At 37.8% G+C, this 23,102-nt stretch overlaps 1 long non-coding RNA gene across 1 annotated transcript; it reads left to right on the top strand.

The window, feature by feature from the left end:
- Positions 2,027-19,284, top strand: LOC110257081. Its single transcript, XR_002339309.1, has 4 exons — positions 2,027-2,084; positions 3,230-3,294; positions 5,209-5,316; positions 18,841-19,284. It is a non-coding gene; the product is annotated as an uncharacterized LOC110257081 (long non-coding RNA).

Genomic DNA, 23,102 nt, shown 5'->3' with positions numbered 1-23,102 from the left:
GGGAAAGACATCCTAATTTTGATTTTCAAGCAGGAGGCAATAGCTTACTCATTCTTTTTCTTACATATATTACGAATGCAGTGGGCCAGTTTTTCAGGAATCAAAGTCCTTGCTATGCTACCAAAAAAAAAAAAAAAAAAAAGATAAGCTAACCTAAACTAACTCTCCAAGCCATTTTCACTAATCATATACTCATATAAAGTATCTGCTAAAACAGTTTGTTACAGATGCATATTTCAGCCATATATCACAAGTGGTGTATGTGGTTCAGAGAATAAAATATTTATGACATGGAGTTACTCATGGCCATTTATTTATAGATCATTCTGTGTATGTTTCTATTGTAATTGTAAAACTAAAATTTGAGTGGATCCCTCTGCATCTGAGTTTTCTGGTGAGGAGATTTAAATTGGCCATTGGCTAAGTTGCATTTGAAATAAATGATGAGGTATTTATAAGTATTGTCATTTCAAAGGCCAGGAAGTGATGTCTATGCCTTTGGCTTATTACTAAACTAAGAAGAAGGTTGTCTTGGAGGCAGAAAGATCCCCAAACAACCTCGATGGTTTTACATGTTAGAATTGATGGCAGTTTGGAAGCAAAATACAAAATCAAACATTTCTCAGGAAGAACTATGATTTGCTGTTGTCCAATTCTGTCTAACTCTAAGTGAAACATTACCAAAGTCCTACTTCTCTGCCTTGCTCCTAAATGACTTAGAAGACTGGTGACCTCATCCTTTGATGTTTAGAAAAGAAGGAAATTATATTTCAGCTGGACAGGCTAGAAAACATTAAAACTCCTCAAACTGAAAATTTCCACAACATCTGACGACACACCAAAAGCCATTGGGATAAATGTACTCTCAAGTGCTGTCCCACTTCCAGGTTCCTGTCCTTTTGAAAGGTTCATTTTTCAGCCCTGCTTCTGGAGGAATGCTGGCCAGTCCTCCAAGGAAAATGCTTCCCTGAGTAATGCTTCATGCTGAACTCCTGCACAGACCAAAGATCCTAGACACTAGCTTGTGAACATGTGCTCCAAGAGAAGTTGGAAACCTAATCCACAGGAGGAGCCTTTGATCAGTCAGGGTCCTGGACTCCATGGGATTCTTTATGAGCCTTTAAAGTGGGAATTAAAACAAGAACACTAGAGTTTGAGTCCCTGCCTAGTAGCAGTTTCAAAATTTAGAGCAGTCTTCAAAGATGTGAGGACTCAAATCTGAGTTATAATTTCGTCATAGCTCTTTGTTTGCCACTTCCATATTTAATGAATTCCTCTTCAAGTTCTGCAGTCCTGTAAATCCATGGATAATTTAACTTGAATCAGGAGTCTATTTCTTGGTAGTTAAGAAGAATGACCTTGGATAGACTTAATAAAGTTGAGTCTACATCTCTCAAGGATTATTGTTGATCCCCACTGGGCTTCCGTTACCCTCAACCTCTAGTCCTTTATATTCCTGAAATAGTGAAGTCTTTTTTGTGATCTTTTTCCAGAATGCTTAGTTCTTTCAGCCAATTAAATTTAAAGTCACATTGTTAGTTTATTGTTTTAGTGTGAGGTATAGGAAAGAAAATATTTTCTCCGTAATTTTCTGTTTTTCTCCTATCTCTTTAAGCCATTGTTTGGTCCCTATTAGAAGTTCAACTTCACTCTCTGATTTTTATCAAGGCAGGGAGATCTCTTTAGTCTTGAAACAGTATCAGTAAAATGTTCAAGTAGCTGATGAAAGAATATAACAAGACACTTCAGGACTCATGAAAGAACTGTTTGATGAAAAGACAGAGGATTTAAATGGTAAAATTTGAGAAAGCAGTCCTACAGTCATCTCTACTATCTAAGCTAGTACTTTTCCTCACATCCACCTCATCACCAGGTATTACATTTCTCACAGAGAGCTTACATTGTGATGACATGCTTTTTTTTTTTTTCTTTTTAGGAAAAAGACGGCATATGGAAGTTCCCAGGCTAGGGGTCAAATTGGAGCTACAGCTGCAGGCCTACACCACACCTCGTGTCAATGCTGGATCCTTAACCCACTGAACAAGGCCAGGGATGAAACCCACATCCTCATGGATCCCTGTCAGGTTTGTTAACCACTGAGCCATGAAGGGAACTCTGTGATGATATGCTTTTAATTGGATTGTGGACTGTTTTAAAACTTAGAACAGTATGGTCTTGTCATTCTTGATGAATTGATTTTCTTCAAAATAGTAAATTTTCATTGAACTTTTTGAGTTTAATTGTGTCCCTTCCATATTTCACTTGTTGAAGTCCTAACTCCCAAGAACTCAGAATGCGACCTTATAAGGAGATAGGGCCTTTTCAGAGGTAAATAAGTTAAAAGGAGTTTGTTAGGTTGGGTCCTCATCCAATGTGATTGGTGTTCTTATAAAAGAGGAAATTTGGACACAGCACATGTAGAGGGAAGATGATAAAAAGAAACTACTCAGCCATAAAAAAGAATGAAATAATGCCATTTGCAGCAACTTGGATGAAACTAGAGACTCTCACACTGAGTGAGGTAAATCAGAAGAGAAAGATAAATACCATATGACATCACTTATATCTAGAATCTAATATATGGCACAAATGAACCTTTCCACAGAAAAGAAAATCATCGACTTGGAGAATAGACTTGTGGTTTCCAAGGGGGAAGGGGAGGGAGTGGTGTGGTTGAGGAGCTTGGGGTTAATAGATACAAACTATTGCCTTTGGAATAGATTAGTAATCAGATTCTGCTGTGTAGCCCTGGGAACTATGTCTAGTCACTCATGATGGAGCATGATACTGTGAGAAAATAGAATGTATACATGTATGTGTAACTGGGACATCATGCTGTAGAGTAGAAAAAAAATGTATTGGGGAAATAACTATTAAAAATAATAATAACAAAAAATAAAAAATAAATTAAATTAAAAAAAAAAGACATAGGAAAATGAGAGCCATCTGCAAGCCAGGGAGAGAGACCTGGGACAGATCCTTCCCTCACAGCACTCAGAAGGAATGCACCCTGCCAACACCTTGATTTTGGACTTTCAACCTCCAAACCATGAAACAGTAAAGTTCTGTTATTTAAGCCACCCAGTTTGTAACAATTTTTTGTGGCAGCCTTAGCAAACAAATACAGAATCCAAATGTACTTAATTGTTTTCCTCTTTACCTTTCATCCAGTAACTTTATTTTAAATACTGAGATGTTCATTGTAATGACCTCCTCCTTCTTCCTGTAGGTCTGGAACCTACAGCCTGGACTTCAATTTTTGATATTACAACTTTGAATAGACTCCTCCAGAAGGTAATCATAATAATATCTAACATTTGGTGAGTCCTTCCTATGTGGTAGCTCTTTTACAGACATCATCAGTCACAAAAATCCTAGGAGACAGGCATTGATATTATCCCTACTACAAATGAAGAAACAGAATCAGAGAGGTTAAGTAACTTTCTCAAGTTAACACAGCAGTGAAACTGAGACTTGAACCCAGTGTGACTGCACAGACTGTACCTTTGCAGAAGTCACGTAAAGTATGATCCCCTGACCAGAATGTCTGCAAAAAAAAAAAAAATGCCTCAAATAGTGGAATGACTACATAAGTTATGATTTACCCATGCAATGAGACATCAAGTAATAATAAAACATAATAATGATTTAATGAATATTTAACGGTATGATAAAAATGCTCATAATGTACTATTAAGTGAAAAGGTGCTACAGAGAAAAACCCCAATTTCGTACTTAAAAAATAATAGAATGTCAATGGTGATTGTCTCTAACAATCGGATAAAATATGATTTTAATTTTTTCTTTATGCTCCTCTGTATTTTCTAAATGTTTCAAGTGGCCATATATTACGTTTAAATTCCAAAAATGAAGGCATAGTGAAACAAACATTTCTAAAATAAACTTCTTATTTCTAGCATTGAAGAAGAAGGAGTTTGTTTTTATTTTCTGAGGCACTGAAGGCCACCTCTACTTAGAGGTAGATGGCCTCTTATCCAGTTTTTTTGTCTGGATTAGGCTCCTTAGTTTTCATGAGAAGATGTCAATTCTACCACCAGCTCAACTGATGTTGATAGATGTGTCCTTCATCATCATCATAGATTATCTATACTTGAACATCTCTCCATATAGTGTAACCTTGAACCTTTCTGTTCAAAACAATTTAAAAGTTTGACTACTTCATATATATACATACACATATATACATATATATATACACACACATACATACATATATATATATATTCAGGTGTAATATAATATATAAATATATACATTCAGAAGTTTTTGCTATGGCTCAACAGGTTAAGAAACTGACAGTATCGGCGAGGATGCAGGTTCAATCCCTGTCCTTGCTCAGTGGGTTAAGGATTCAGCACTGCCACAAGCTGTGTTGTAGGTCGCAGATGTGGCCCAGATCTGGTGTTGCCATGGTTGTAGCATAGGCCAGCTGCTGCAGCTCTGATTCGACTCCTAACCTGGGAACTTCCATATGCCACAGGTGCAGCCAAGAAAGGAAATATATATTCAGATAAATATTCAGAAATAATATTCAGAGAAGACTCCCAGATGTCCACATAGTCTGTCTCTTTTCTGGGACCTGATATTTTGCCACTGAATCTTACAGCTGTGTTTGATACCCACACTGCTGAGCTCCTTACAGAATTACCTTTATTGAGCTGAAACCATCAGGTTACAATGAGGTATCATATAAGTAACAACTCTATGAAATCCATTGTTGCATTAAATGTAGAGGTGTTGTTGAAACAATTGTTCATTATATCATTACACTATAGAAGGGGATTTTTCCCAGGTCAGAAACCACCATGATCTTTCTGGGTTTATTTTAATCTTACAGACACTGTAAATTATATAATCAATAAAACAATTATAGGCCACATACCCCTATCTGTCTTAGCTGCTGTAAGACTCTTGCCCAAATATGTGGTGTTTCTTCTAGGAAATGTCCAGATATGTGTTTCTTATTCTGATTTCTGATCTTCTTCTGGCACTGATTTTCTCCCCTTTTTTTTTTCGTTTTCATATGCTCCTTCAAAGCATATAAGGAGGAGGAGGGAAGTTATAAATGCATGAATAAATAAACAGATGAATGAATAAAAGCAAATTTGTAATGGGAACTGTGGCTATGATTTTAAATCAGCAAAATGAGCAGGAGAGGTTTTTTGTTTGTTTCATTTGTTTTTCTAGAGCCGTCTACAGTGACTCAAGAGTTCTTGACATGATGAAAACATGACAAATGGAAGATTTTTCCCCCATCATTTGTTTTAAAGAAGAATGACAGAATCCAAGTCCCAGGTACATGTGCAGATCTGACAAAATCCACTGTGACAATGAAATACCCTAAAATGAACTGTTTTCTCAGAAACTAGGCCAGCTGCTTTGGTTTCAAGTGGACAAATCAGAAAGTCAAGGAAGAGTGACTTTCTTCTTTGTTCCTTTGCAATTTTCCAAGCTCAAATTCTATATTGCATCCACTTGTTTCACAAACTCCTGTAACTGTAAACTTTCAACTTGGAAACAGTGAAGGCAAAGCCCCAAATTAGAACTAAGGAGTACTCTGCCTACCCCGTAGCAACAGTGTGATCACTTGATCAGAGCCCTCTTGCTCCTGGTACCTATACATTTACCTGTTCTTACCGAAAAGAGCTTCTGCAGTTCCCTACTCTATTACACTGTCCTCACAGGGTTTCCATCATCTGTTGTTTTTTCCATTCACTATTTAAGTTCCATGTTTCAACTTTCCCTGGAGGTAGCACTCGATCGCTTCCTTTCCTGTAAACAGCAGTGTGGTCTGTCTTAACCTTCCCTCCAGAACAATTTTTCTGTCTTAGGTGCTGAGTCACTGAAGGGAACAAGAGACATTCTGTGGGCAGCTGTAGTCAACTGAGAAAACAGTCATTTCCCAGGACTTAAAATGTTACTTTCAAGAGCGAGCAAGTTCAGGAGGATTCAGAAAGTGGGCAGGAAGTTTGTGTAGGATAAAAGGCACAAAGTCCCTTTCACACAGTTTGTGGAAGATCATATTTCATAAATGAAAAAGGTGAGAGTGGAAAATTCCTTTACTTAGCAGCAGGGAGGTAGTGCAGCAGCCCTGGGCTGGGATTGCAAAAAGTTCTGTTGAGTTCTTAACCTTTCCTACCGGCCCCCACCTTTCAGTTTTTCACCAATTCAACAGCAAGATGACCTCTGCTCCTTTCCTAAGGAAAAGGTACTGACAGGATGAGTGTCTGAGAGTTCTGAACTTGGGGACACCTGGCTTTAGCTGTTGATCTTCAAAAGTCCACAGCTTCAAAAATCAGTCTGGGTACATTTGAACTTTCTATTTTATATTTCCCAAAGTCTACTGAAATAAACTTTTTAAGTGAAAGAATGAAGTGAGCAGGATATATAGGAAGTTTGACACTACATTTTTTAAATGGAGATTGGGAGTTCCTGCTGTGGCTCTGTGGTAATGAACCCAACTAATATCCGTAAGGAGGCAAGTTCGATCCCTGACCCTGCTCAGTGGGTTAAGGATCTTGTCGAAAACTGTAGTGTAGGTCACAGATGCGGCTCCAATCTGGTGTTGTTATAGCTGTGGCATAATCTGGCAGTGGCAGCTCCAATTATATTCCTAGTCTGGGAACGTCCATATGCCATAGGTGTGCCCCACCCAACCCCCCCAAAAAGGATATTAGTGGCAACTTCCTGTGAATCAACAATATTACAAAGTAAAAGCAATTTTTAAATGGGTATTGTTCCTGCCCAAACAGAGGGGGGCTTTCCATAAAGTGACATGTAAGTATAATATTTCAACAGCCCTCTCTTCAGTCCTTTCCATATCCCAATTATAATGCTAATTTATCTAAGATTATAAGACAGCAAGAGACAGATAACCTGGTCTGTCTGAACTCAAAGCTACTCTACTTCCAGTATTTGGCTGACCAGTCTGCTACCCTGGCCTCCATCTAACTACCTGTTCTCAGCCACCCTTTGGAAAAATATAAAGTTTGGAGTTGTGTTCTTAAATCATTAACTGTGTAAATGATCAAAGGATGCAGTTGTCCAGGCCTTAGTTTCCTCAGCTCTAAAATTTGGATAACAATGTCTACCTACCACATTTAAACCATTTAATGAGATAATGTATGTAAAGTATGGGGCACAGTGCCTTGCTTATGCTAGATGCTTAGCAAGTATCAGAAAATGGCCATATCATTCTTTATTTATATTAAAATGCACTGGTGTTTAACATTTTTATATGTGCAATGGTTCCCCAATCTAAAAAAATATCCTATTGCTTATATTTCTTTTGTATCCTTTTTGTGTCAGTTAGAATGCTATTGATTACATGTTCTAGAAACCAAATTTATACTGAGTTAAATAGGAAGGAAATCAATACTCAATACATGATACATGTACTCCAGTGTTCATTGCAACACTATATATAATAGCCAAGACATGGAAACCACCTAAATGTCCATCAACAGAGGAGTGTATAAAGAAGATATGGTACATATACACAATGGAATATTACTCAGCCATTAAAAGGAGAGAAATAATGGCATTTGCAGCAATATGGATGGACCTTAGAAATTATCAAGCTAAGTGAAGTCAGTCAGACAGTGAGACACCACTATCAAATCTTATCACTTAAATGGAAAATCTGAAAAAAGGACACAGTGAACTTTGCAGAAGATACTGACTCACAGACTTTGAAAAACAAATGAGGCAGGTTGAGAGGTGGTGGGGGGATGTGCTGGGGGTTTGGGATAGAAATGCTATAAACTTTGGTTGTGATGGTCATTGTACAACTATAAATGTAATTGAGTAATAAAAATGCTATAAAACTAAAAAAAAAAACAACTTTTGCTCTATAAATGCACTCCTCAAGGACACATGACATGAATGTGCAGAAGGAAAACAAGACGCCAAACACATTATCTATAGCTGGTTCCCCAAGAGGTGATTTAGGTGGTGTACATCCACTGCATTAAATAACATTGAATTACAGAGGACTTAATCTCTTTTCAGCTCCTTGTCATTCCTAATACTATCAAAGTGAAAGCCAATTTAGTGCTCTGAGTCTTTAACACTCTCTAACACTTGCAAATCTCTCTTTAACAAAGACTTAGGCTTGGAGCTTTGCAGGACATCTACCTGGACTTTTTCTTTTTTTTGGCTTTTTAGGTCTACACCAAAGGCATATGGAGGTTCCCAGGCTAGGGGTTGAATCAGAGCTGTAGCTGGCAGCCTATTCCACAGCCACAGTTGTGGGCAACGCCAGATCCTTAATCCACTGAGCAAGGCCAGAGATTGATCCTGTGTCCTCATGGATGCTAGTCAGATTTGTTTCTGCTGAGCCACAACAGGAACTCCTACCTGGACTTTTAAATACTGTTTTGTTTTCCTTTCAATTAGTTTTACAGTTACTTTGTGTTTGCAATAAACCCTCTGGTCTTTCCATTTGAGATAATCATGATGAGGTAATTGTAGTTGTTACTTGATGGAGGATGCCTTCCAGGGCCTGAGACTGGGCTCTTATCTAACACTTAGAAATGAATTGTCCCAGGAGACATATGTACTAGCAAAGCAAAATACTTTATTGGAAAGGGGCTCTGGAGCAGAGAATAGCAGCATAAGGGAGCCCAAGAGCACTGCTCTGCCATGTGGCTCGCAGTCTCAGGGTTTATGGTGATAGGGCTAGCCTTCTGCCCTATCTCTGGCCATTCATCCAGCTTGTGCCCATATCTGAGCTGATTCAGGGCCCTTCCTGGTGGCATATGCATCTCTTGGTCAAGGTAGTTTCCAATACAACGGTTTTTGGAAGGAAAAATATCATGGACTGGGGTCTCCTCCCTCTTTTTCTTTCCCAAATTCTTCTGACTGGTGGTATTTTTTCAGTTCTGTGTTCCTTATCTGGACCTCCTGTTGTGACCTAACTCATGCAAATGGGCAGTTTGGGTCAATGGGTCCCTACCATAGTGATATAAAATTTTTTTTGAAAACAAATCTATTTTAACATAAGAAAGTTAAGTAAAATAGTAGTAAGTTTGAAGAGGAGATTATAATGGATATGTTAAAGATGATTAGGTAATCTGTAGTGGTATGTGGATAAGGAAAAATATGGAAGTGTTATGAGAAGACTAAAGTTTGAAGAGTGTTTATTTGGGACAGTTAGAGAATGATTGCAAGACTAATTTAAATTTAAAGAAAATGCTAGCACAGAGGGTAATTTCTTCAGGAGCCACAAGAGGGCAGTGGATCAGTGACTATGGAGCCAATTTGTCCGCTCAGGTATTCCTTCCTCAAGTCCTTGTTCCTGAAAGCTTGGTCCACAGCCCAGCAGCATTAGTATCACCTGAGAGCATGCTAGAAAGCTCGTCTCTGGCCTCGGCCCCTGGCCTACTGAATTGGAATCTGCATCCTAAGGAGATTCCCTAAATAATTCCTATGCATAATAACATTTGAGAAGTACCAACTTAGGCACAGCATGGAGTCTTCTTTGGCTACTCTTCCCTCCTTGGGAGCAGAGCTGACATAGTTATAATCTTGAAAAAGTATGTTTGCCATGGATTCTACTACTACTTAGTCATACTGCTTAGGTTTGAATCCCAGTTCCTCCTCTAACAGGAGACTTGGGCAAAAAACTGCATTTCCCGCATTCAAACATTGCTTTGATCAGCAGATGTTCAACAAATGAATTGATAAATGAATAAACTATTCAGACACAGAGAAATCATACTTACTGTCAGTGTTTCTGCATTCCTGCCATCCTTTATTCTGACAGTTTGATGGAAGATAAGGCTTAATTTGTGCCTTTTAGTATCACCTGCTTTAAATCTTCTCATAACAAGACAGGAAATGTTCCCACATGCACACATACTTGTTCAAATATTTCTGCCACATTGGGATGAGCTTTCCCAGAGCCTTCCTCCACATTCTGGCTTCTGATCCTGCTAATATAATACTCTGGGTGTGCAAAGGCATGTACAGATTTGAGACAAGAAGAGTCTGAGCGAGAAAGGGTTCACATTTTGATCATTTCATTGGTTTCAAAACATCTTAGAGACTTAGGGAAATCAAGGTAAAAGAATAAAGCCCACATGTGTTTCCTTGTCTAAAAATCAATAAGTTATTCTAGACAAATCCTAAAAATGACTTGTATACTTCAGAGAGCTGAACTAACACCAAAAAAAAATACTCCCGTATTTTCTATTTTAATAGGTACAAGCACAAGTGATTGAAAAAGCAGTAGAATGCTCCAAAAAGTCTAAAATATAAGGCCTCTTGCTTCTATAGACTTTGTGTGTTTTCCAGTCGTTCACCCACTACAAATTAATTTACAGTTGAATGGTTTCTCCATTAGTCCTGGTGCCAGAATATATTGAGAGTAAAAAGAAGTCTAATTGACGAGGTTATTCCTGGGCTAAGGTAAATCTTCCAAGCTCCATCCCTGAAGTGTTACGGGATAACAGGCCAGTAACTCAAGAAGGAAATATTCATAATCCCAGCCATAAAGCCAGTGCATAAAGCTTTCCCTAACACTGGAGCTTAATAATGGGATATCTCTTCCTTCTTTCTAAGACTATGACTTCGTGGTTTTTCTTTCACTTTTATATCCATCCACCTATTCATTCATTCAACCAATATTCTTGAGTACCTTCTAGGTTTATAGAAGGAAAAAGACAACAAGGTCTCTGCTGTGGGGAAACTGACATCCAGAATGTGGAAAAGGAGAGGGACAACAGCCAAAGAAATGAAGATTATTTTAGCTAGTTATAGAAAAAGAAAAAAACAGGATAATGTGATTGTGCATGTGGAACATGAGCAAACTTAGAATGAACATCAGGCCAAGTCTCACTGAGAATGTGTCATTTGCTCCAAGACCTGAATGGGAGTCAGCCGTGCAAGCCTTGCAGGAAGAGACTTCCCGTAGAGGATAGCCACAATAAATTCCCAAGGCAAGATCAAGTTTGGCATGTTTGAAGAACAAAAAGAATGTCAGTGTGGCTGTATTAAATTGATCAAGTTAGAGCACGGTATTTATAAAAATATACTGGCAAAATTTAAACATATATTTCTGTGTGGTAGAGGGTGTGGCGAAGGTGGAAATGATGTGAGAGCATGTTGTAATGAGCCCAGAAGCCCCACGCTCTGCTATGAGTCCATTTCTTCATTAGTATTGTCTATGGGAAATCAATTGGTTGTGGGGGAAAAAAAGATACTTTGCAATATTGGGGATGGGTTGACCTGAGGTGTTTTTTTTTATTTGGTTGGTTTTTTAGGGGTTTTTTGGGGGCTGGGTTGACCTGAGGTATTTTTTTATTTGGTTGGTTTTTTAGGGGTTTTTGGGGGGCTGAGTTGACCTGAGGTGTTTTTTTATTTGGTTGGTTTTTCAGGGGTTTTTTTGGGTTTTGGGTTTTTTTGCTTTTCAGGGCCGCACCCATGGCATATGGAATTTCTTCACAGGGGTGGGGTTGAATCAGAGCTACAGCTGCTGACCACAGCCACAGCCACAGCCACAGCAGTGCAGGATCTGAGCCACTTCTGCAAACTATACCACAGCTCGAGGCAACAATGGATCCCTGACCTACTGTGCAAGGCCACAGGTCAAACCCGCATCCTCCTGGATACTAGTCAGATTCGTTTCTTCTGTGCCACAAGGGGAACTCCTGGTTTGAGTTTTGTTGATGCTCAGAAGTGTACCTATTGGAATGATCTTCACTGTGAACAGGTGTGGTGTCTGATCCTATCAATTTATGTTATCTTGCACATTGTTATTTTGGAAGCTGCTCAATCATGGTGATTCTTAAAGAGAAATTTACAATGTAAAAATCCAACCCACTCATGAAAACTTTTACATAGTAAAATTTTTAGACCTATCAGTAACTGTTATAATTACCTCCTGCTGAAAATCTGTATTTTTTCAGAGCATCATTATTCTTCATAATTAGTTCTATAATTTCCCCATAGAATATGATCTATTTTATCTGAAGTGCTAAAATCAAACACTAGTAGTTGATCACTGTCTGTCTATAATTTGCATTGCTCTTTATTCAAGAAAATATTAGTTCTTATTAGCCTGATAGATATCTATTATGAATGTCAATGTAACTTAATTAAAGCATAATATTAATCATAATACTATCTTCCAGACTCAAATACTTCCCCAATGATATTTACTTGCCTAGAACTTCACTTATGAAATGCAAAAATAAATCAGATAAAGGCATTTTTGATGAGTAGGGAGATTTAACCAAAGCCTTTCTTAATGAAAAAATCATGTAATAGAAAATATAGTAGGAATTATATCTGCTAAATTATGTCCATAAGAAGATCACAATAAAATAAGTTACTTTACTGACTTTATACCTAAACATTAAGCAATATTTATTAAACTTCTGCATTTCATTGCACTGTGTTTTTGAGGTTGAAGGAATAGTTGGGCAATAAGTGTTATGGAGAGACAGTAATTCTCCCCACAGGTAAATGAAAGTCTGCCTTCGATCAATGTAGAGATTGTTAGAACAACCAATTTGGAACTTCCAGGTTGGGGTTGTAGTTGTCCTGGAAACAGAGTCATCATCCTGAAACTAAAGAGTGAAAGAGAATGAAAACTTCGATTACAAGAGTGGCCCCAACCATGAGAAAAAAGGTTACAAGAGAAAAGATGACAAGGGAACACCAAGAAATAGTCCTGTCCTGGGCATCCTCAGAGCACCTGGTGAGCACATGGCACTTCTGGCCGCCCCCAATATGAGGGCGAAAATAACAGTATTGAAAGAAGCAATGATTCCAAAGGGTCAGATAAGCTTGTGTACTCAGGTTGCCCCTTAAACTGTCAGCTAAAATGCTTTTGGATGCAAGTGGAAAAAAATTTAACCCAAGCGAAATTAAACAATAAATAGCAGTTTTGGGCTCAAAAGGCTGAAACTTTGTTCAGAGATTGTGAGAGGATTGAAGCAAGATTCAGGAACCTGTAAGAAGTGATTCTTCAACTCTGCATTCCTTCAAACATCAGCTTTGCACTCAGGTTGGCATCACCAGATGTCTGCCAGCCTCAGTTGGAGCCACCTGCTCCTCATTCAAATCCAAAGAGAGGAGACAGGCTTCCCCCAACCACTTAAAAAGGAAAAGTCCATGTGCTAATTACTTAGGCCTGAGTTACCTGAAGTGATAAAGGTGTCACAAGTATAAGATTATTCTGGCTGGTTTAGCTATATCAGGTCTAAGCCCTGGATCTGGAAACGGAGTCAAACCAACTCAGAAGAGTATGAGAGAAACAGGGAGGATGTTTGGAAGACAACTTTGAGATCTAACAAACTTTCTGAACTTTGACTTTCAGAGAGTTTTGAGAATGAGGTTTAGGTCTACTAAAATTTCAATGAATACTCAAGAAAATTTAACTTGAATTCTCTTTCCATAGTTGTTACATAGTTAAATTATGTTGAACTCAACAATTCCATTTTCTTCAAGTAAAACAATACCCATTTAAGTTTACAGTATTTTTTAGTGAAACCTATTATACTTAGAACTGAGTATTAATGAGCAATTTGAAAGCTTTTAAGAACCAATCAATTCAAGAATTCTCATGAGAACATAAGCTGGGTATTGGAAAAACTTGGTCTTGCAACAGCACAGGGAACTCTCATCCCCACAGACAGAAGCTAAGGCAAACTGCCCACATGTAATGCCAGCTGTGCAACCTGAAAAAGGAGGCCAGCTGTGAAGCTCCAAAGGATTTTCCAGGACTCCCTCTGGGCATCCTCGTACCAGTACCTGGCGCTCCCCCAATAAATACCAAAAGTCTGAGCAGCAGGAATTCCTGCCAGCAGTGCACAGTTGGAGAGATGTTTCAAGCAGCAAGCAATATTTTCCAGATGTAGGGATTTAGTGTGCTGAGAGATTTGTATGGAGACTACTGGGTAGTGGTTCATTGCCACTGACTGAAGAGGGTACGTATGTGGCCAGTGCCCTTCTAGACATGAATTAGAAATTCAGTTTGTATTTAACACAGTAAAGAAAGAACTAAAGGATAGTGAAGGTGAAGTTTTTAGCACTCAGGAGACCCTGAACTTGACCACAGGCTGAAATCGCGAGTACTTCACTTTCTTCCTGAACGATTTAGCTCTTTGTTTATTTCTATTTTGCCTATGTGCATGAGAACAGAAAGCACACCAATGAACATCCAAATGGCACCTTCCAAGACCTCATAGGAGTATCTATGGAGATATGGGAGTCATTCTCTTTATAAGATACTTTTGACATACACTGAAATCTGCCTGGCAAATTCTTCCCTTTTAAAAGCTTTTATAAGCTACACCTGGTAGAATTTATTTATTGTCTATTTAGCAAGGTCTTCAAGGATTAAAAAACATGAATATTTGCATTTTAAAGAATGCTAACTCCCTTGATTATGAACTCAGCCAAGAAAACAGATCAAAGTTTGGTGGCAAATGCATTATGCATGTGAGCTTGTTTTTAATTGATTGATTCAAATAATTTTCATCATGCTGGTTTGGATTGACAGATAGTGTACAATCTTCCGGTAGCTGCTGCTGCAGACTGTATTAGCCTTTTCTGAAGGGGGGCAGTTTTTCACATGGGTGCACTGACCTTGCATAGGCGAAGAACAGACTGTTCTGTAAACTACCTCAGCTGTGGCAAAGATTCTCTACTTCAAAAAGATCTGCCTTGCAGGTTCTAATGTTCCTACCACAATACTGCCCAGCTTAGAAAACTTCTTTCAGGAGTCACCTTCTAAAATGTAAATATTACTGGGAAAATCCTTATATTTAGCCAATTCATATCTGGATTATATAGAATGTCTCCTTGAGCTTATTTTTTTTTTTGTCTTGCACATCCCAATATATATTTGGATTGTTCTTCCTCCCTATAGACTTGGCTATGAAATTATAGCACACACACACACACACACACACACCTATTTATGCAATCAATCCCCTGAAGCACATGCCACAAATGACCATTTTATGTTGATGTAATTATAAACTCATCAATAATCACGTATTTTAGCCCTCCTGAGCTCAGTATCACATCCTATTCTTGCTGTTCTATTTTTCCATTTTCTAACAACAACAGCACCAAAATGTTTCCCTGTTGCTAGGTAACCTCGGCAATTTCGTATGTAGCCCTCTACTTTCTTCATCCTTCTGACCTCCTTCTTGTGGTCTAAATATAATTGCTTTGCTTCTGAAGACTTTTTCCCCATTCATGGCTGCCATTGTCATCGGGTAACTGTCATCATATTATTGTCACTATTGAATTCAGTGATGAGAAGCCACAATTAGCTCATCCTTCCACAGAGTAGAAAATTGACGTGTTCTTATATGCATCTGTGTGCTTTCAGAGAAAGAGTTCCTCTCTTAGAGGTCACATTCCGAAAGAAGGCTTTCAACGCTTGGCAACCCTCCTCTCAAATTTGCCTCATCTTTCCAACCCCTATCATAATCCCTTTCTTTCAAGAAGTAGGTTTGTGGCTGGAGTATGGCCATTTTTTGTGTATGGTGATAAAATTCTAAGCGAAAGTAAAAGTTATTTTATAGATGCTTCATCATGAATGATGCACAGTCTGTGAACTGGTAGACATCGGCAGCAATGAAAATGACAATAACTGTGACTTTAGCTATGGGCCTATTGTGTGCTAGGCACTATTAAGTGATTGATGTACATTATCTCATTAAATCTTCATAAACTTTATGAGATATTATCACTTCTATTTCATGGAGAAGAAAGCTGAAATGAGACTCAGAGAGCCCACAGCCTAAACACAGTGAGGAGCAGAACCACGGTTTCTTCATCTGTGATGTCATTGATTATAAGAAGTAACATCAATTTAATAACAGCTTTACAATACATGTAACTGTTAGAAGATGAATCTCGAATTCACATATATATTAAACTATGGAAAACATGCATATTAGAACCAAGAAAATACTATGTATACATACAACCTATCATTCTCTTGCTTATAAATTGGAATTTTCCCTAATTACTGTTCCAAGTAACTAATGTAACTAGAACATCTTCTAATTTCATTGTTTCCCTCCTCTACATTCCAACCCTCATCTCCTGCGGGAGCCAAGAAGATACAAGAAGCCAGGAAGGGAGCTTGCCTGAATGGTGCAATTCTGAGGGCAGTCTCTTAATCAGGAAAAGAGGCCTGCCTGAACGGTGCAGTTCCGAGGACAAGCTCCTAATCAGGAAAAGGGGCCTGTCTGAACGGTACAATTAGGAGGGCAGGTTCCTAAACAAGGGGATGCCTGCCTGCACGGCACAATTCTGAGGACAGGCCCCAGAAGACAATAAGGCTCGCCTGCTGACATAGGTGGAAAACTAAATTTCCCAGGAAATAATTTCCATTTTGTGTTGCTGAGTGGGATTGTTCCATGGATAACTTAGTCTTTTCTGTTATTCACTTGCTATTCAGTTTTCCTCAGTCTTTCCTGATTATTTACTTATTATTCTTATTTCCCATTCTTATTGTCCTGTGGTGATTTGTGACTTAACAAAATTACAACAATAATATAATAAGAATTTCATCCTGAAGGACTTTCCCCTATTTTAATCCAACTTAGTTAAAACATAGTGTTTATCTATTAATTAGTTACACAGTAAATTTTAGAGTTAGGATTTTAATGAGGTTCATAGAAGTTAGACATATATTATTCTTGACCAAAAGACACCTATCTATGAGTTATAGAAGATTTTAAGTGATATCTGGTTAAGTTGGTTTATATTTTCTTACACTGTCTCCCTGCCATAATGCTTTAAAGATAAGCACCAGTCTAAAAACAAGATTTGTGAATGCCAAATTCTTGTGTCTGTGAACTCTTCAAATTGTAAGACTGGCTGGCCATGGAATGATTTGTACTGTCTCCTCCTTTCCATGATGTATTGTACCTAATTGCCCTTAAATTGTACTCACTAAGTTTAGTTAAGATAGAGATCTTAAAACATGATGTATTGTACCTAATTGCCCCTAAATTGTACCCACTAAGTTTAGTTAAAACAAAGATCTTAAAACATGATGTATGGCTGCTATACCATGTAATAGTTGACCAATGTACTTTAACACTGTGATGTAATCTGCAGCAAAAAGCTGTCTATATAATCAACCACTTATGCCAATAAAATTTGAGCAGTCCAGCAACCTGAAAGAAGGACAAAGAGGCTGTCTCCGTAATTGTACATTCGCCACACTGCGTCCCTCTCTGATTGGGAAAAAGTGTACACTCCCTGGCCACCGGAGCTGGCCTCCGGCAATCTCCTGCTACCATTTAATGGGGCTCTCTCCAGTACTTGGATCCCTAGGAAGTATTTTTTAATTTGTGAAGAGGTACCTTTGCAATTAGTAAACCCAGAGTCAAAACCCACCTCTACCACTTGCCAGATAAATCTTCTTGAGCAAGATGATTCTCTGACTTCAGTTCTCTGAATATATTTTATTTACTTTTATTACATTTTTGATAGACAGATTTATATAAGTGGCTAAGTCCCCACTAACCTGTAACTACTTTGTGAAGTCTGTCTATGGTTTATCCTGGTTATTTCTCAGTCGTACCTTGTACTTTGCACATGGTGAGGAAGGTGTTCTATAGATATCTACTTGATTACATTTGTTAATACACTTGTCCCCCCACATGGTTAGCCACAGTGTTCTGGCATTATAAGAACTCATCAAGTTGTTTGGGAAGAACTTGTTTCCATCAGTTCCCTAAGAAACATCATCTCAGAGCAGTGTTTTCACTTGTTCCGTAAGGATTAGCTTCAGTGGGCAAAGACCCTGCCCTTTCTGAAACAAAACTCTAACTTCTTGAAAGTTGGATGTGTGCCTTCCTTGAAGGAGAGAGAAGGCACAAATGAATGATGCGGGAGACGGTCGAGCATAGGGTTAATTTTACTAGCCGGGAAGACTTGTAATCTTTAGTAAATTAACTTTTTAAAAGGTTTCAGGGATTGAATAGAACAAATTCTGTCTGAGTCCTAGAGATGAATTGAAATTTTATTCATCAAACATGGCATAATAACACACATACTTTTAAAATCTTCTCACTTTAAGAAAATAGAGATTTTAAATGCATAAATTAAGCCATGAAATATGGTAGGGGACATCCATTTCCTAAATGCTTTTACTTAGCTAGCAGTGAAATAAACAGATTAGCTTAATAGTGGCATTATTGTTTTGCAAACATGCTGAATTCCTCATAAATGCATAGGTGTCAGCCAACTAGAAGAAGGGAAGAGATAGGAGATAAGCCTCTAATGTAATTAGGTGATTAGTTACTTAATTTCCCTTGTCTTTTCTTTGTTTTCTGTTACATTTCATCTCTGAGTTGTTTTATATAAAATAAACGAAATTAAACTGAAAGGGAAAAGTAGAGAGATTAGCCTGATTGAAAAGTTGTGAGAAAAGCTCTACTTGGAATGAGCATAAAAATAAACACAAACTAGAAAAAGAGCCTGAATATCAAATATTTGTTTAAACTTTGGGATTATATTATATTTCATTGAGGATTTTGAATCTTGAGTTTAGAGGAACTAATCAGTCATGTTAAGCTTGTACATCTCTGGCTCATAAAAATGTGCATTTTCTCTGTCTTGATTGATAGGTTTCCCATTACTTATTTGATAATTAACATCTTGTATCATGCTTTTTAAACCATATCAAAGTTCACAAATTCCAAACATTACTAGTGTATGGAATTTCCTTCAAGGGCTATTAATTACCCCTTCCCATAACAGACTTTGTCTTTTAAATAACCAATGTTTTATATATTTTTAGGGGTTGTAAAATCAGTTTTTTCCTTTCATTTTCAGGAATCGTGTTCACATCATAAGCTTGCAGACTCTCTTTCATCATGATTGTAGATGCCGTTAGACTCAGGTTGGTGAATACCCTGCCTGTGTGAATGCTACCATTCCCCAACCCCACACCCAAGGCAAGTGTCATTCATCCATCTTTCCTGTTTAACCTGTATTTAACTTGAAATTCAATGCCACATAACAGACACCCACTGGCAAAGCAATCTCAGCAGAAAACCTTTTTGCCAGTCTTCACTAGACATTAATATAATCCCCATCCTTTATTTTAAGTACTATCCTAGTATACAGCACTAGTATTATACTGTGTATATATATCACTTCTTCCTGATCCTTTCATCTGTTGATGGACACTTAGGTTGCTTCCCTATCATGGATTTGTAAATCATGCTAGTATGAACATTGGGGTGCATATCTTTAAAATTAGTGTCTTCACTTTCTTTGGATATATACTTAGGAATGGGATTGCAGGATCATATGGTAGTTCTATTTTTAGTTCTTTGAGGAACCTCCACAACTGTTTTCCACAGTGGCTGCACCAGTTTACATTCCTACCAACAGTGTAAAGGATTCCCTTTTTTCCACATCTCACCAACATTTGTTATTTGTGGTCTTTTTGATGATGGCCATTCTGACAGCTGTGAGGTGATATCCCAATGTGTTTCGATTTGCATTTCTCTGATGGTTAGTGATGTTGAGCCTCTTTTCATGTGCCTATTGGCCACTCGTATGTGTTCTTTGGAAAAACGTCTCTTCAGGAGAGCTTCTGGATTGGTGAACACATGGAAATTAGTGGAAAGTCATTGCCCAGAGAGAGCATGGAATCTCTGTGCCCTTTCCTCATATCTTGCCTTATGCATCTCTTCCATCTGGCTGTTCCCATTATCCTGGCCCCTCCTTCTTTTTAACAGTTCCTCAGAGCTATCTGAGAGGCTGATTGCTGGCAGTGGCCCTCAGAATGCTTCCCAAATAAACCATAACTCAAAAAAAAGAAAAATGTCTGTTCAGGTCTTCTGCCCAGTTTTTTGACTGGTTTATTTGGGGGTTTGTTTTTTGTTCTGTTTGTTTGCTTTTCTATTTTTAATGTTTAATTGTATGAGCTGTTTATATATTTTTGATATTAACCCCTTATCTGTCATATCATTAGCAAATATTTTCTCCCATTAACCAGGTCGTCTTTTCATTTTGCCAGTCGTTTCCTTTGCTGTGCAAAAGTTTTACATTTAATTGGGTCCATTTGCTTTGTTTCTTTTGCCATAGGAGACAGAGCCAAAAAAAATTATTGCTACAATTTATGTCCAAGAGTGTCCTGCCTATGATTCCTTCTAAGAGTTTTATGATTTCCAGTCTTCCATTTAAGTCTTTCAACCAACTTGAGTTTATTTTTGTGCATGGTATTGGAGAATCTTCTAATTTTATTCTTTACATCTAGCTGTCCACTTTTCCCAGCACCACTTATTGAAGAGACTATCTTTTCTCCATTGTATATTCTTGCCTCCTTTATTATAGATTTAAATGACCTTAAGTGTTTGAGGTTATTTACTCACTACTCTGTGGGCTCTCTACTCTGTGTGGTAGATTCTTAATAAGTATTTGCTGATTAGTTTGATAGTAGTGATAGAAAACTGCTATCTCCGGGCAAATCTCAGTAAGATGTGGTACCAAAATTGTGCTTTGAGCTCCCTCTCACCTTGTGGCAAGCAGATCTCCCCTATAGCTTTGTCTGGATGGAACACAAATATGAGGTTCAGATAAAATATGAGAGAGAAAAATACAGCTTGGTCACCTTCACATCCCTACTGGAAATATGGGTCATGTTTCTAATGTAAACATTAGAAAAAGGAAATAATGGAATCCCAGAGAGAAACACTTTTACAGGGTAATATAGATAAGCTCAGAGAAGGAGTCTGAGAAATAATCTGAGCGGCAGGAAGAGAACCACGAGGTAATGGTGGTGGATAACTCAAGGGAAAGCAGAGTTCCAAGGAGGAGAAAGGGGCTTTCCTTATCAAAGCTTTCCTTATCAAAGCATGTTATAGACAGAAAATTTAATTTTAATCTCAAATTAAGATGCCAAGAAAGGACATATCAAAGAAAGGAAAGGGAACTTTATAGTTAGGATTATAGGAAGCTGAAAAATGGTTTACTGTGTCACCTTTGTTTCCATGAGAAGTTGAAGGTAAAGTCATTTAATAAATATACTTGGGTGAATTTGAAAGTTTGGGACACCTGTTGTGCACATGGAAAAAAAGAGGCAAGTAGGAATAAGCAGAAATATTTTAGAGAGCTCTGAGAACCCAGGTGATGCCAGAAGATAAAAATTGTAATGGCCCAAATTTTTGTCACTGTACAACTTCCTCTAGTAGCTCAGGTTCACGTGGCAGCAGGGAGAGAGTAGAATGAATTCTTCCTTATTTACCACACAGTGACTTCAAAAAATGGACCAGAAACCAGTAATAGCCAAAGACAGACCTGAAATCCTATTTTAAAATATCAAAGTATGGAGGATATTTTAAAGCTTGAACTGGAAGTCAAATAATCTGGATTCTGTTACTGACTCTACGGGCTACTAGCTATGTGACTAGGCTAAGTGACTAGCTTACCTGTCCTTCACCTTTCTGAAACTTAGCCCATCTGTAAAATAAGAAAGTAGAAATGGTTAATCCAAAAGTCTCTTTGAGCTCTAAAATCTGAAATCTATGAGCTTTCTCCGTAATATTCATTTATTTATTTAATGAGTATTTATTGTTTATCAGAATGTGCCAAGCACTATTTAACATGAATTACAATAGAAATTCCATCATGGCATTAGGGGTTAAGGATCTGGTTTTACCACAACTGTGGTACAGGTCACAACTGTGGTATAGGTCACAACTGTGGCACAGTTACAATCCCTGGCCCAAGAACTTCCACAGCCTGCAGGTGCATGTGGAAAAAAAAAAGACATGAATTATAGTAACGAGCAACTAAGATGATTCCTTTTCTGCATTTTAGAGGGAGAAATCAACAATAACAAGTTAGACATTTATATAATTTAAAATAGTAACAGGTGAGATGAAGGAGAAAAGGTAATTAGTTACCCTTGAACAACCTGGGGGTTAAAGACACTGACCCTTCACCCAGTTGAAAATTTACATATAACTTATGAAAATTTACATATAACTTATTCCAACCGGCCCTTGGAATCCATGGTCGCTTTGTATCCTGGGTTCCTCTGCATCCACAGATTCAACCAATCAGGGATTGTGTCGTACTGTACTGGTATTGGAAAAAAACCTGTATATAAATGGACATGCACAATTCAAATCCATGTTGTTCAGGATCAACTGTAATGTGATAGAAGAGGACTAAAAGGAAAGTAATCTTAGAGAAATAAGGGAAGAACTCTTTTAGGAGATGACATTTCAGCTGTTATATCAATGACAAGGAGGAGCCAGCCATGCAAAGATTTAAGGGAATAAACACTCCAGGCTGCAGAAACAGCCCATACACAAGCCCAAGTAGAACAAAGCTTAGTGTGTTTGGAGAACAAGGAGGCCAGCATGGCTGACCATAATGACCGAGGAGGAGAACAGTCCAGGCAGCAGTTGATGAAGGAGTCACAAGCCAACTCAGGAGTGAAGAGCTTTGTAGGCCATGGTAATAAGTTTGGATTTAAAGCGTGAAGGTCATCACAGGGTACAGAGCAAAAGCATATGTTATTTATATGATGAAAAAGATAACTTAGAGTACAATGGTAAAAGTGTTTCACCTCTGTGATGTCCTTCCCCCAAATCCACGTAACTCCAGTCTAATCACAAGAAAATATGAAAACAACTCAAACTGAGGGCCATGGGGCATTCCACCAAACACCTGACCAGACTTCCTCAAAAGTGTCAGAGTCTTGAAAAATAAGACAAGACTGAAAAAAATGTAATAGATTTGAGGAAACTAAAGTGATATGATGACTCAATGTAAGGTGGTATTCTTTTTTGGAACCTGGAACATAAAAAAGACACTGTGGTAAAGCTGGTGAGATATAAATAAAATCTGTAGTTTAGTTAATAACCTTGTACTAGTGTTAACTAGTGTTGATAAATGTATTAGGGTTATGTATAAGATGCTAACATTAGGGATGCCTGGGTGAAGGGTGTAGAGGAACTTTCTACTCTTCTTGAAATTCATTTGTAAATAAGTTATTTCAAAATGTTTTAAAAAGTTGACTATAACTTATTTCTTAATAATAAGTCATAGAAAAATTAAAATATGTTGAGTATGAT

This window comes from Sus scrofa, chromosome 15 (genome assembly GCF_000003025.6).
Source record: "Sus scrofa isolate TJ Tabasco breed Duroc chromosome 15, Sscrofa11.1, whole genome shotgun sequence".
Taxonomy (NCBI): domain Eukaryota; kingdom Metazoa; phylum Chordata; class Mammalia; order Artiodactyla; family Suidae; genus Sus; species Sus scrofa.
The sequence above is the reverse complement of the archived record's forward strand: the minus strand, read 5'-3'. Positions and strand labels throughout refer to the sequence as shown.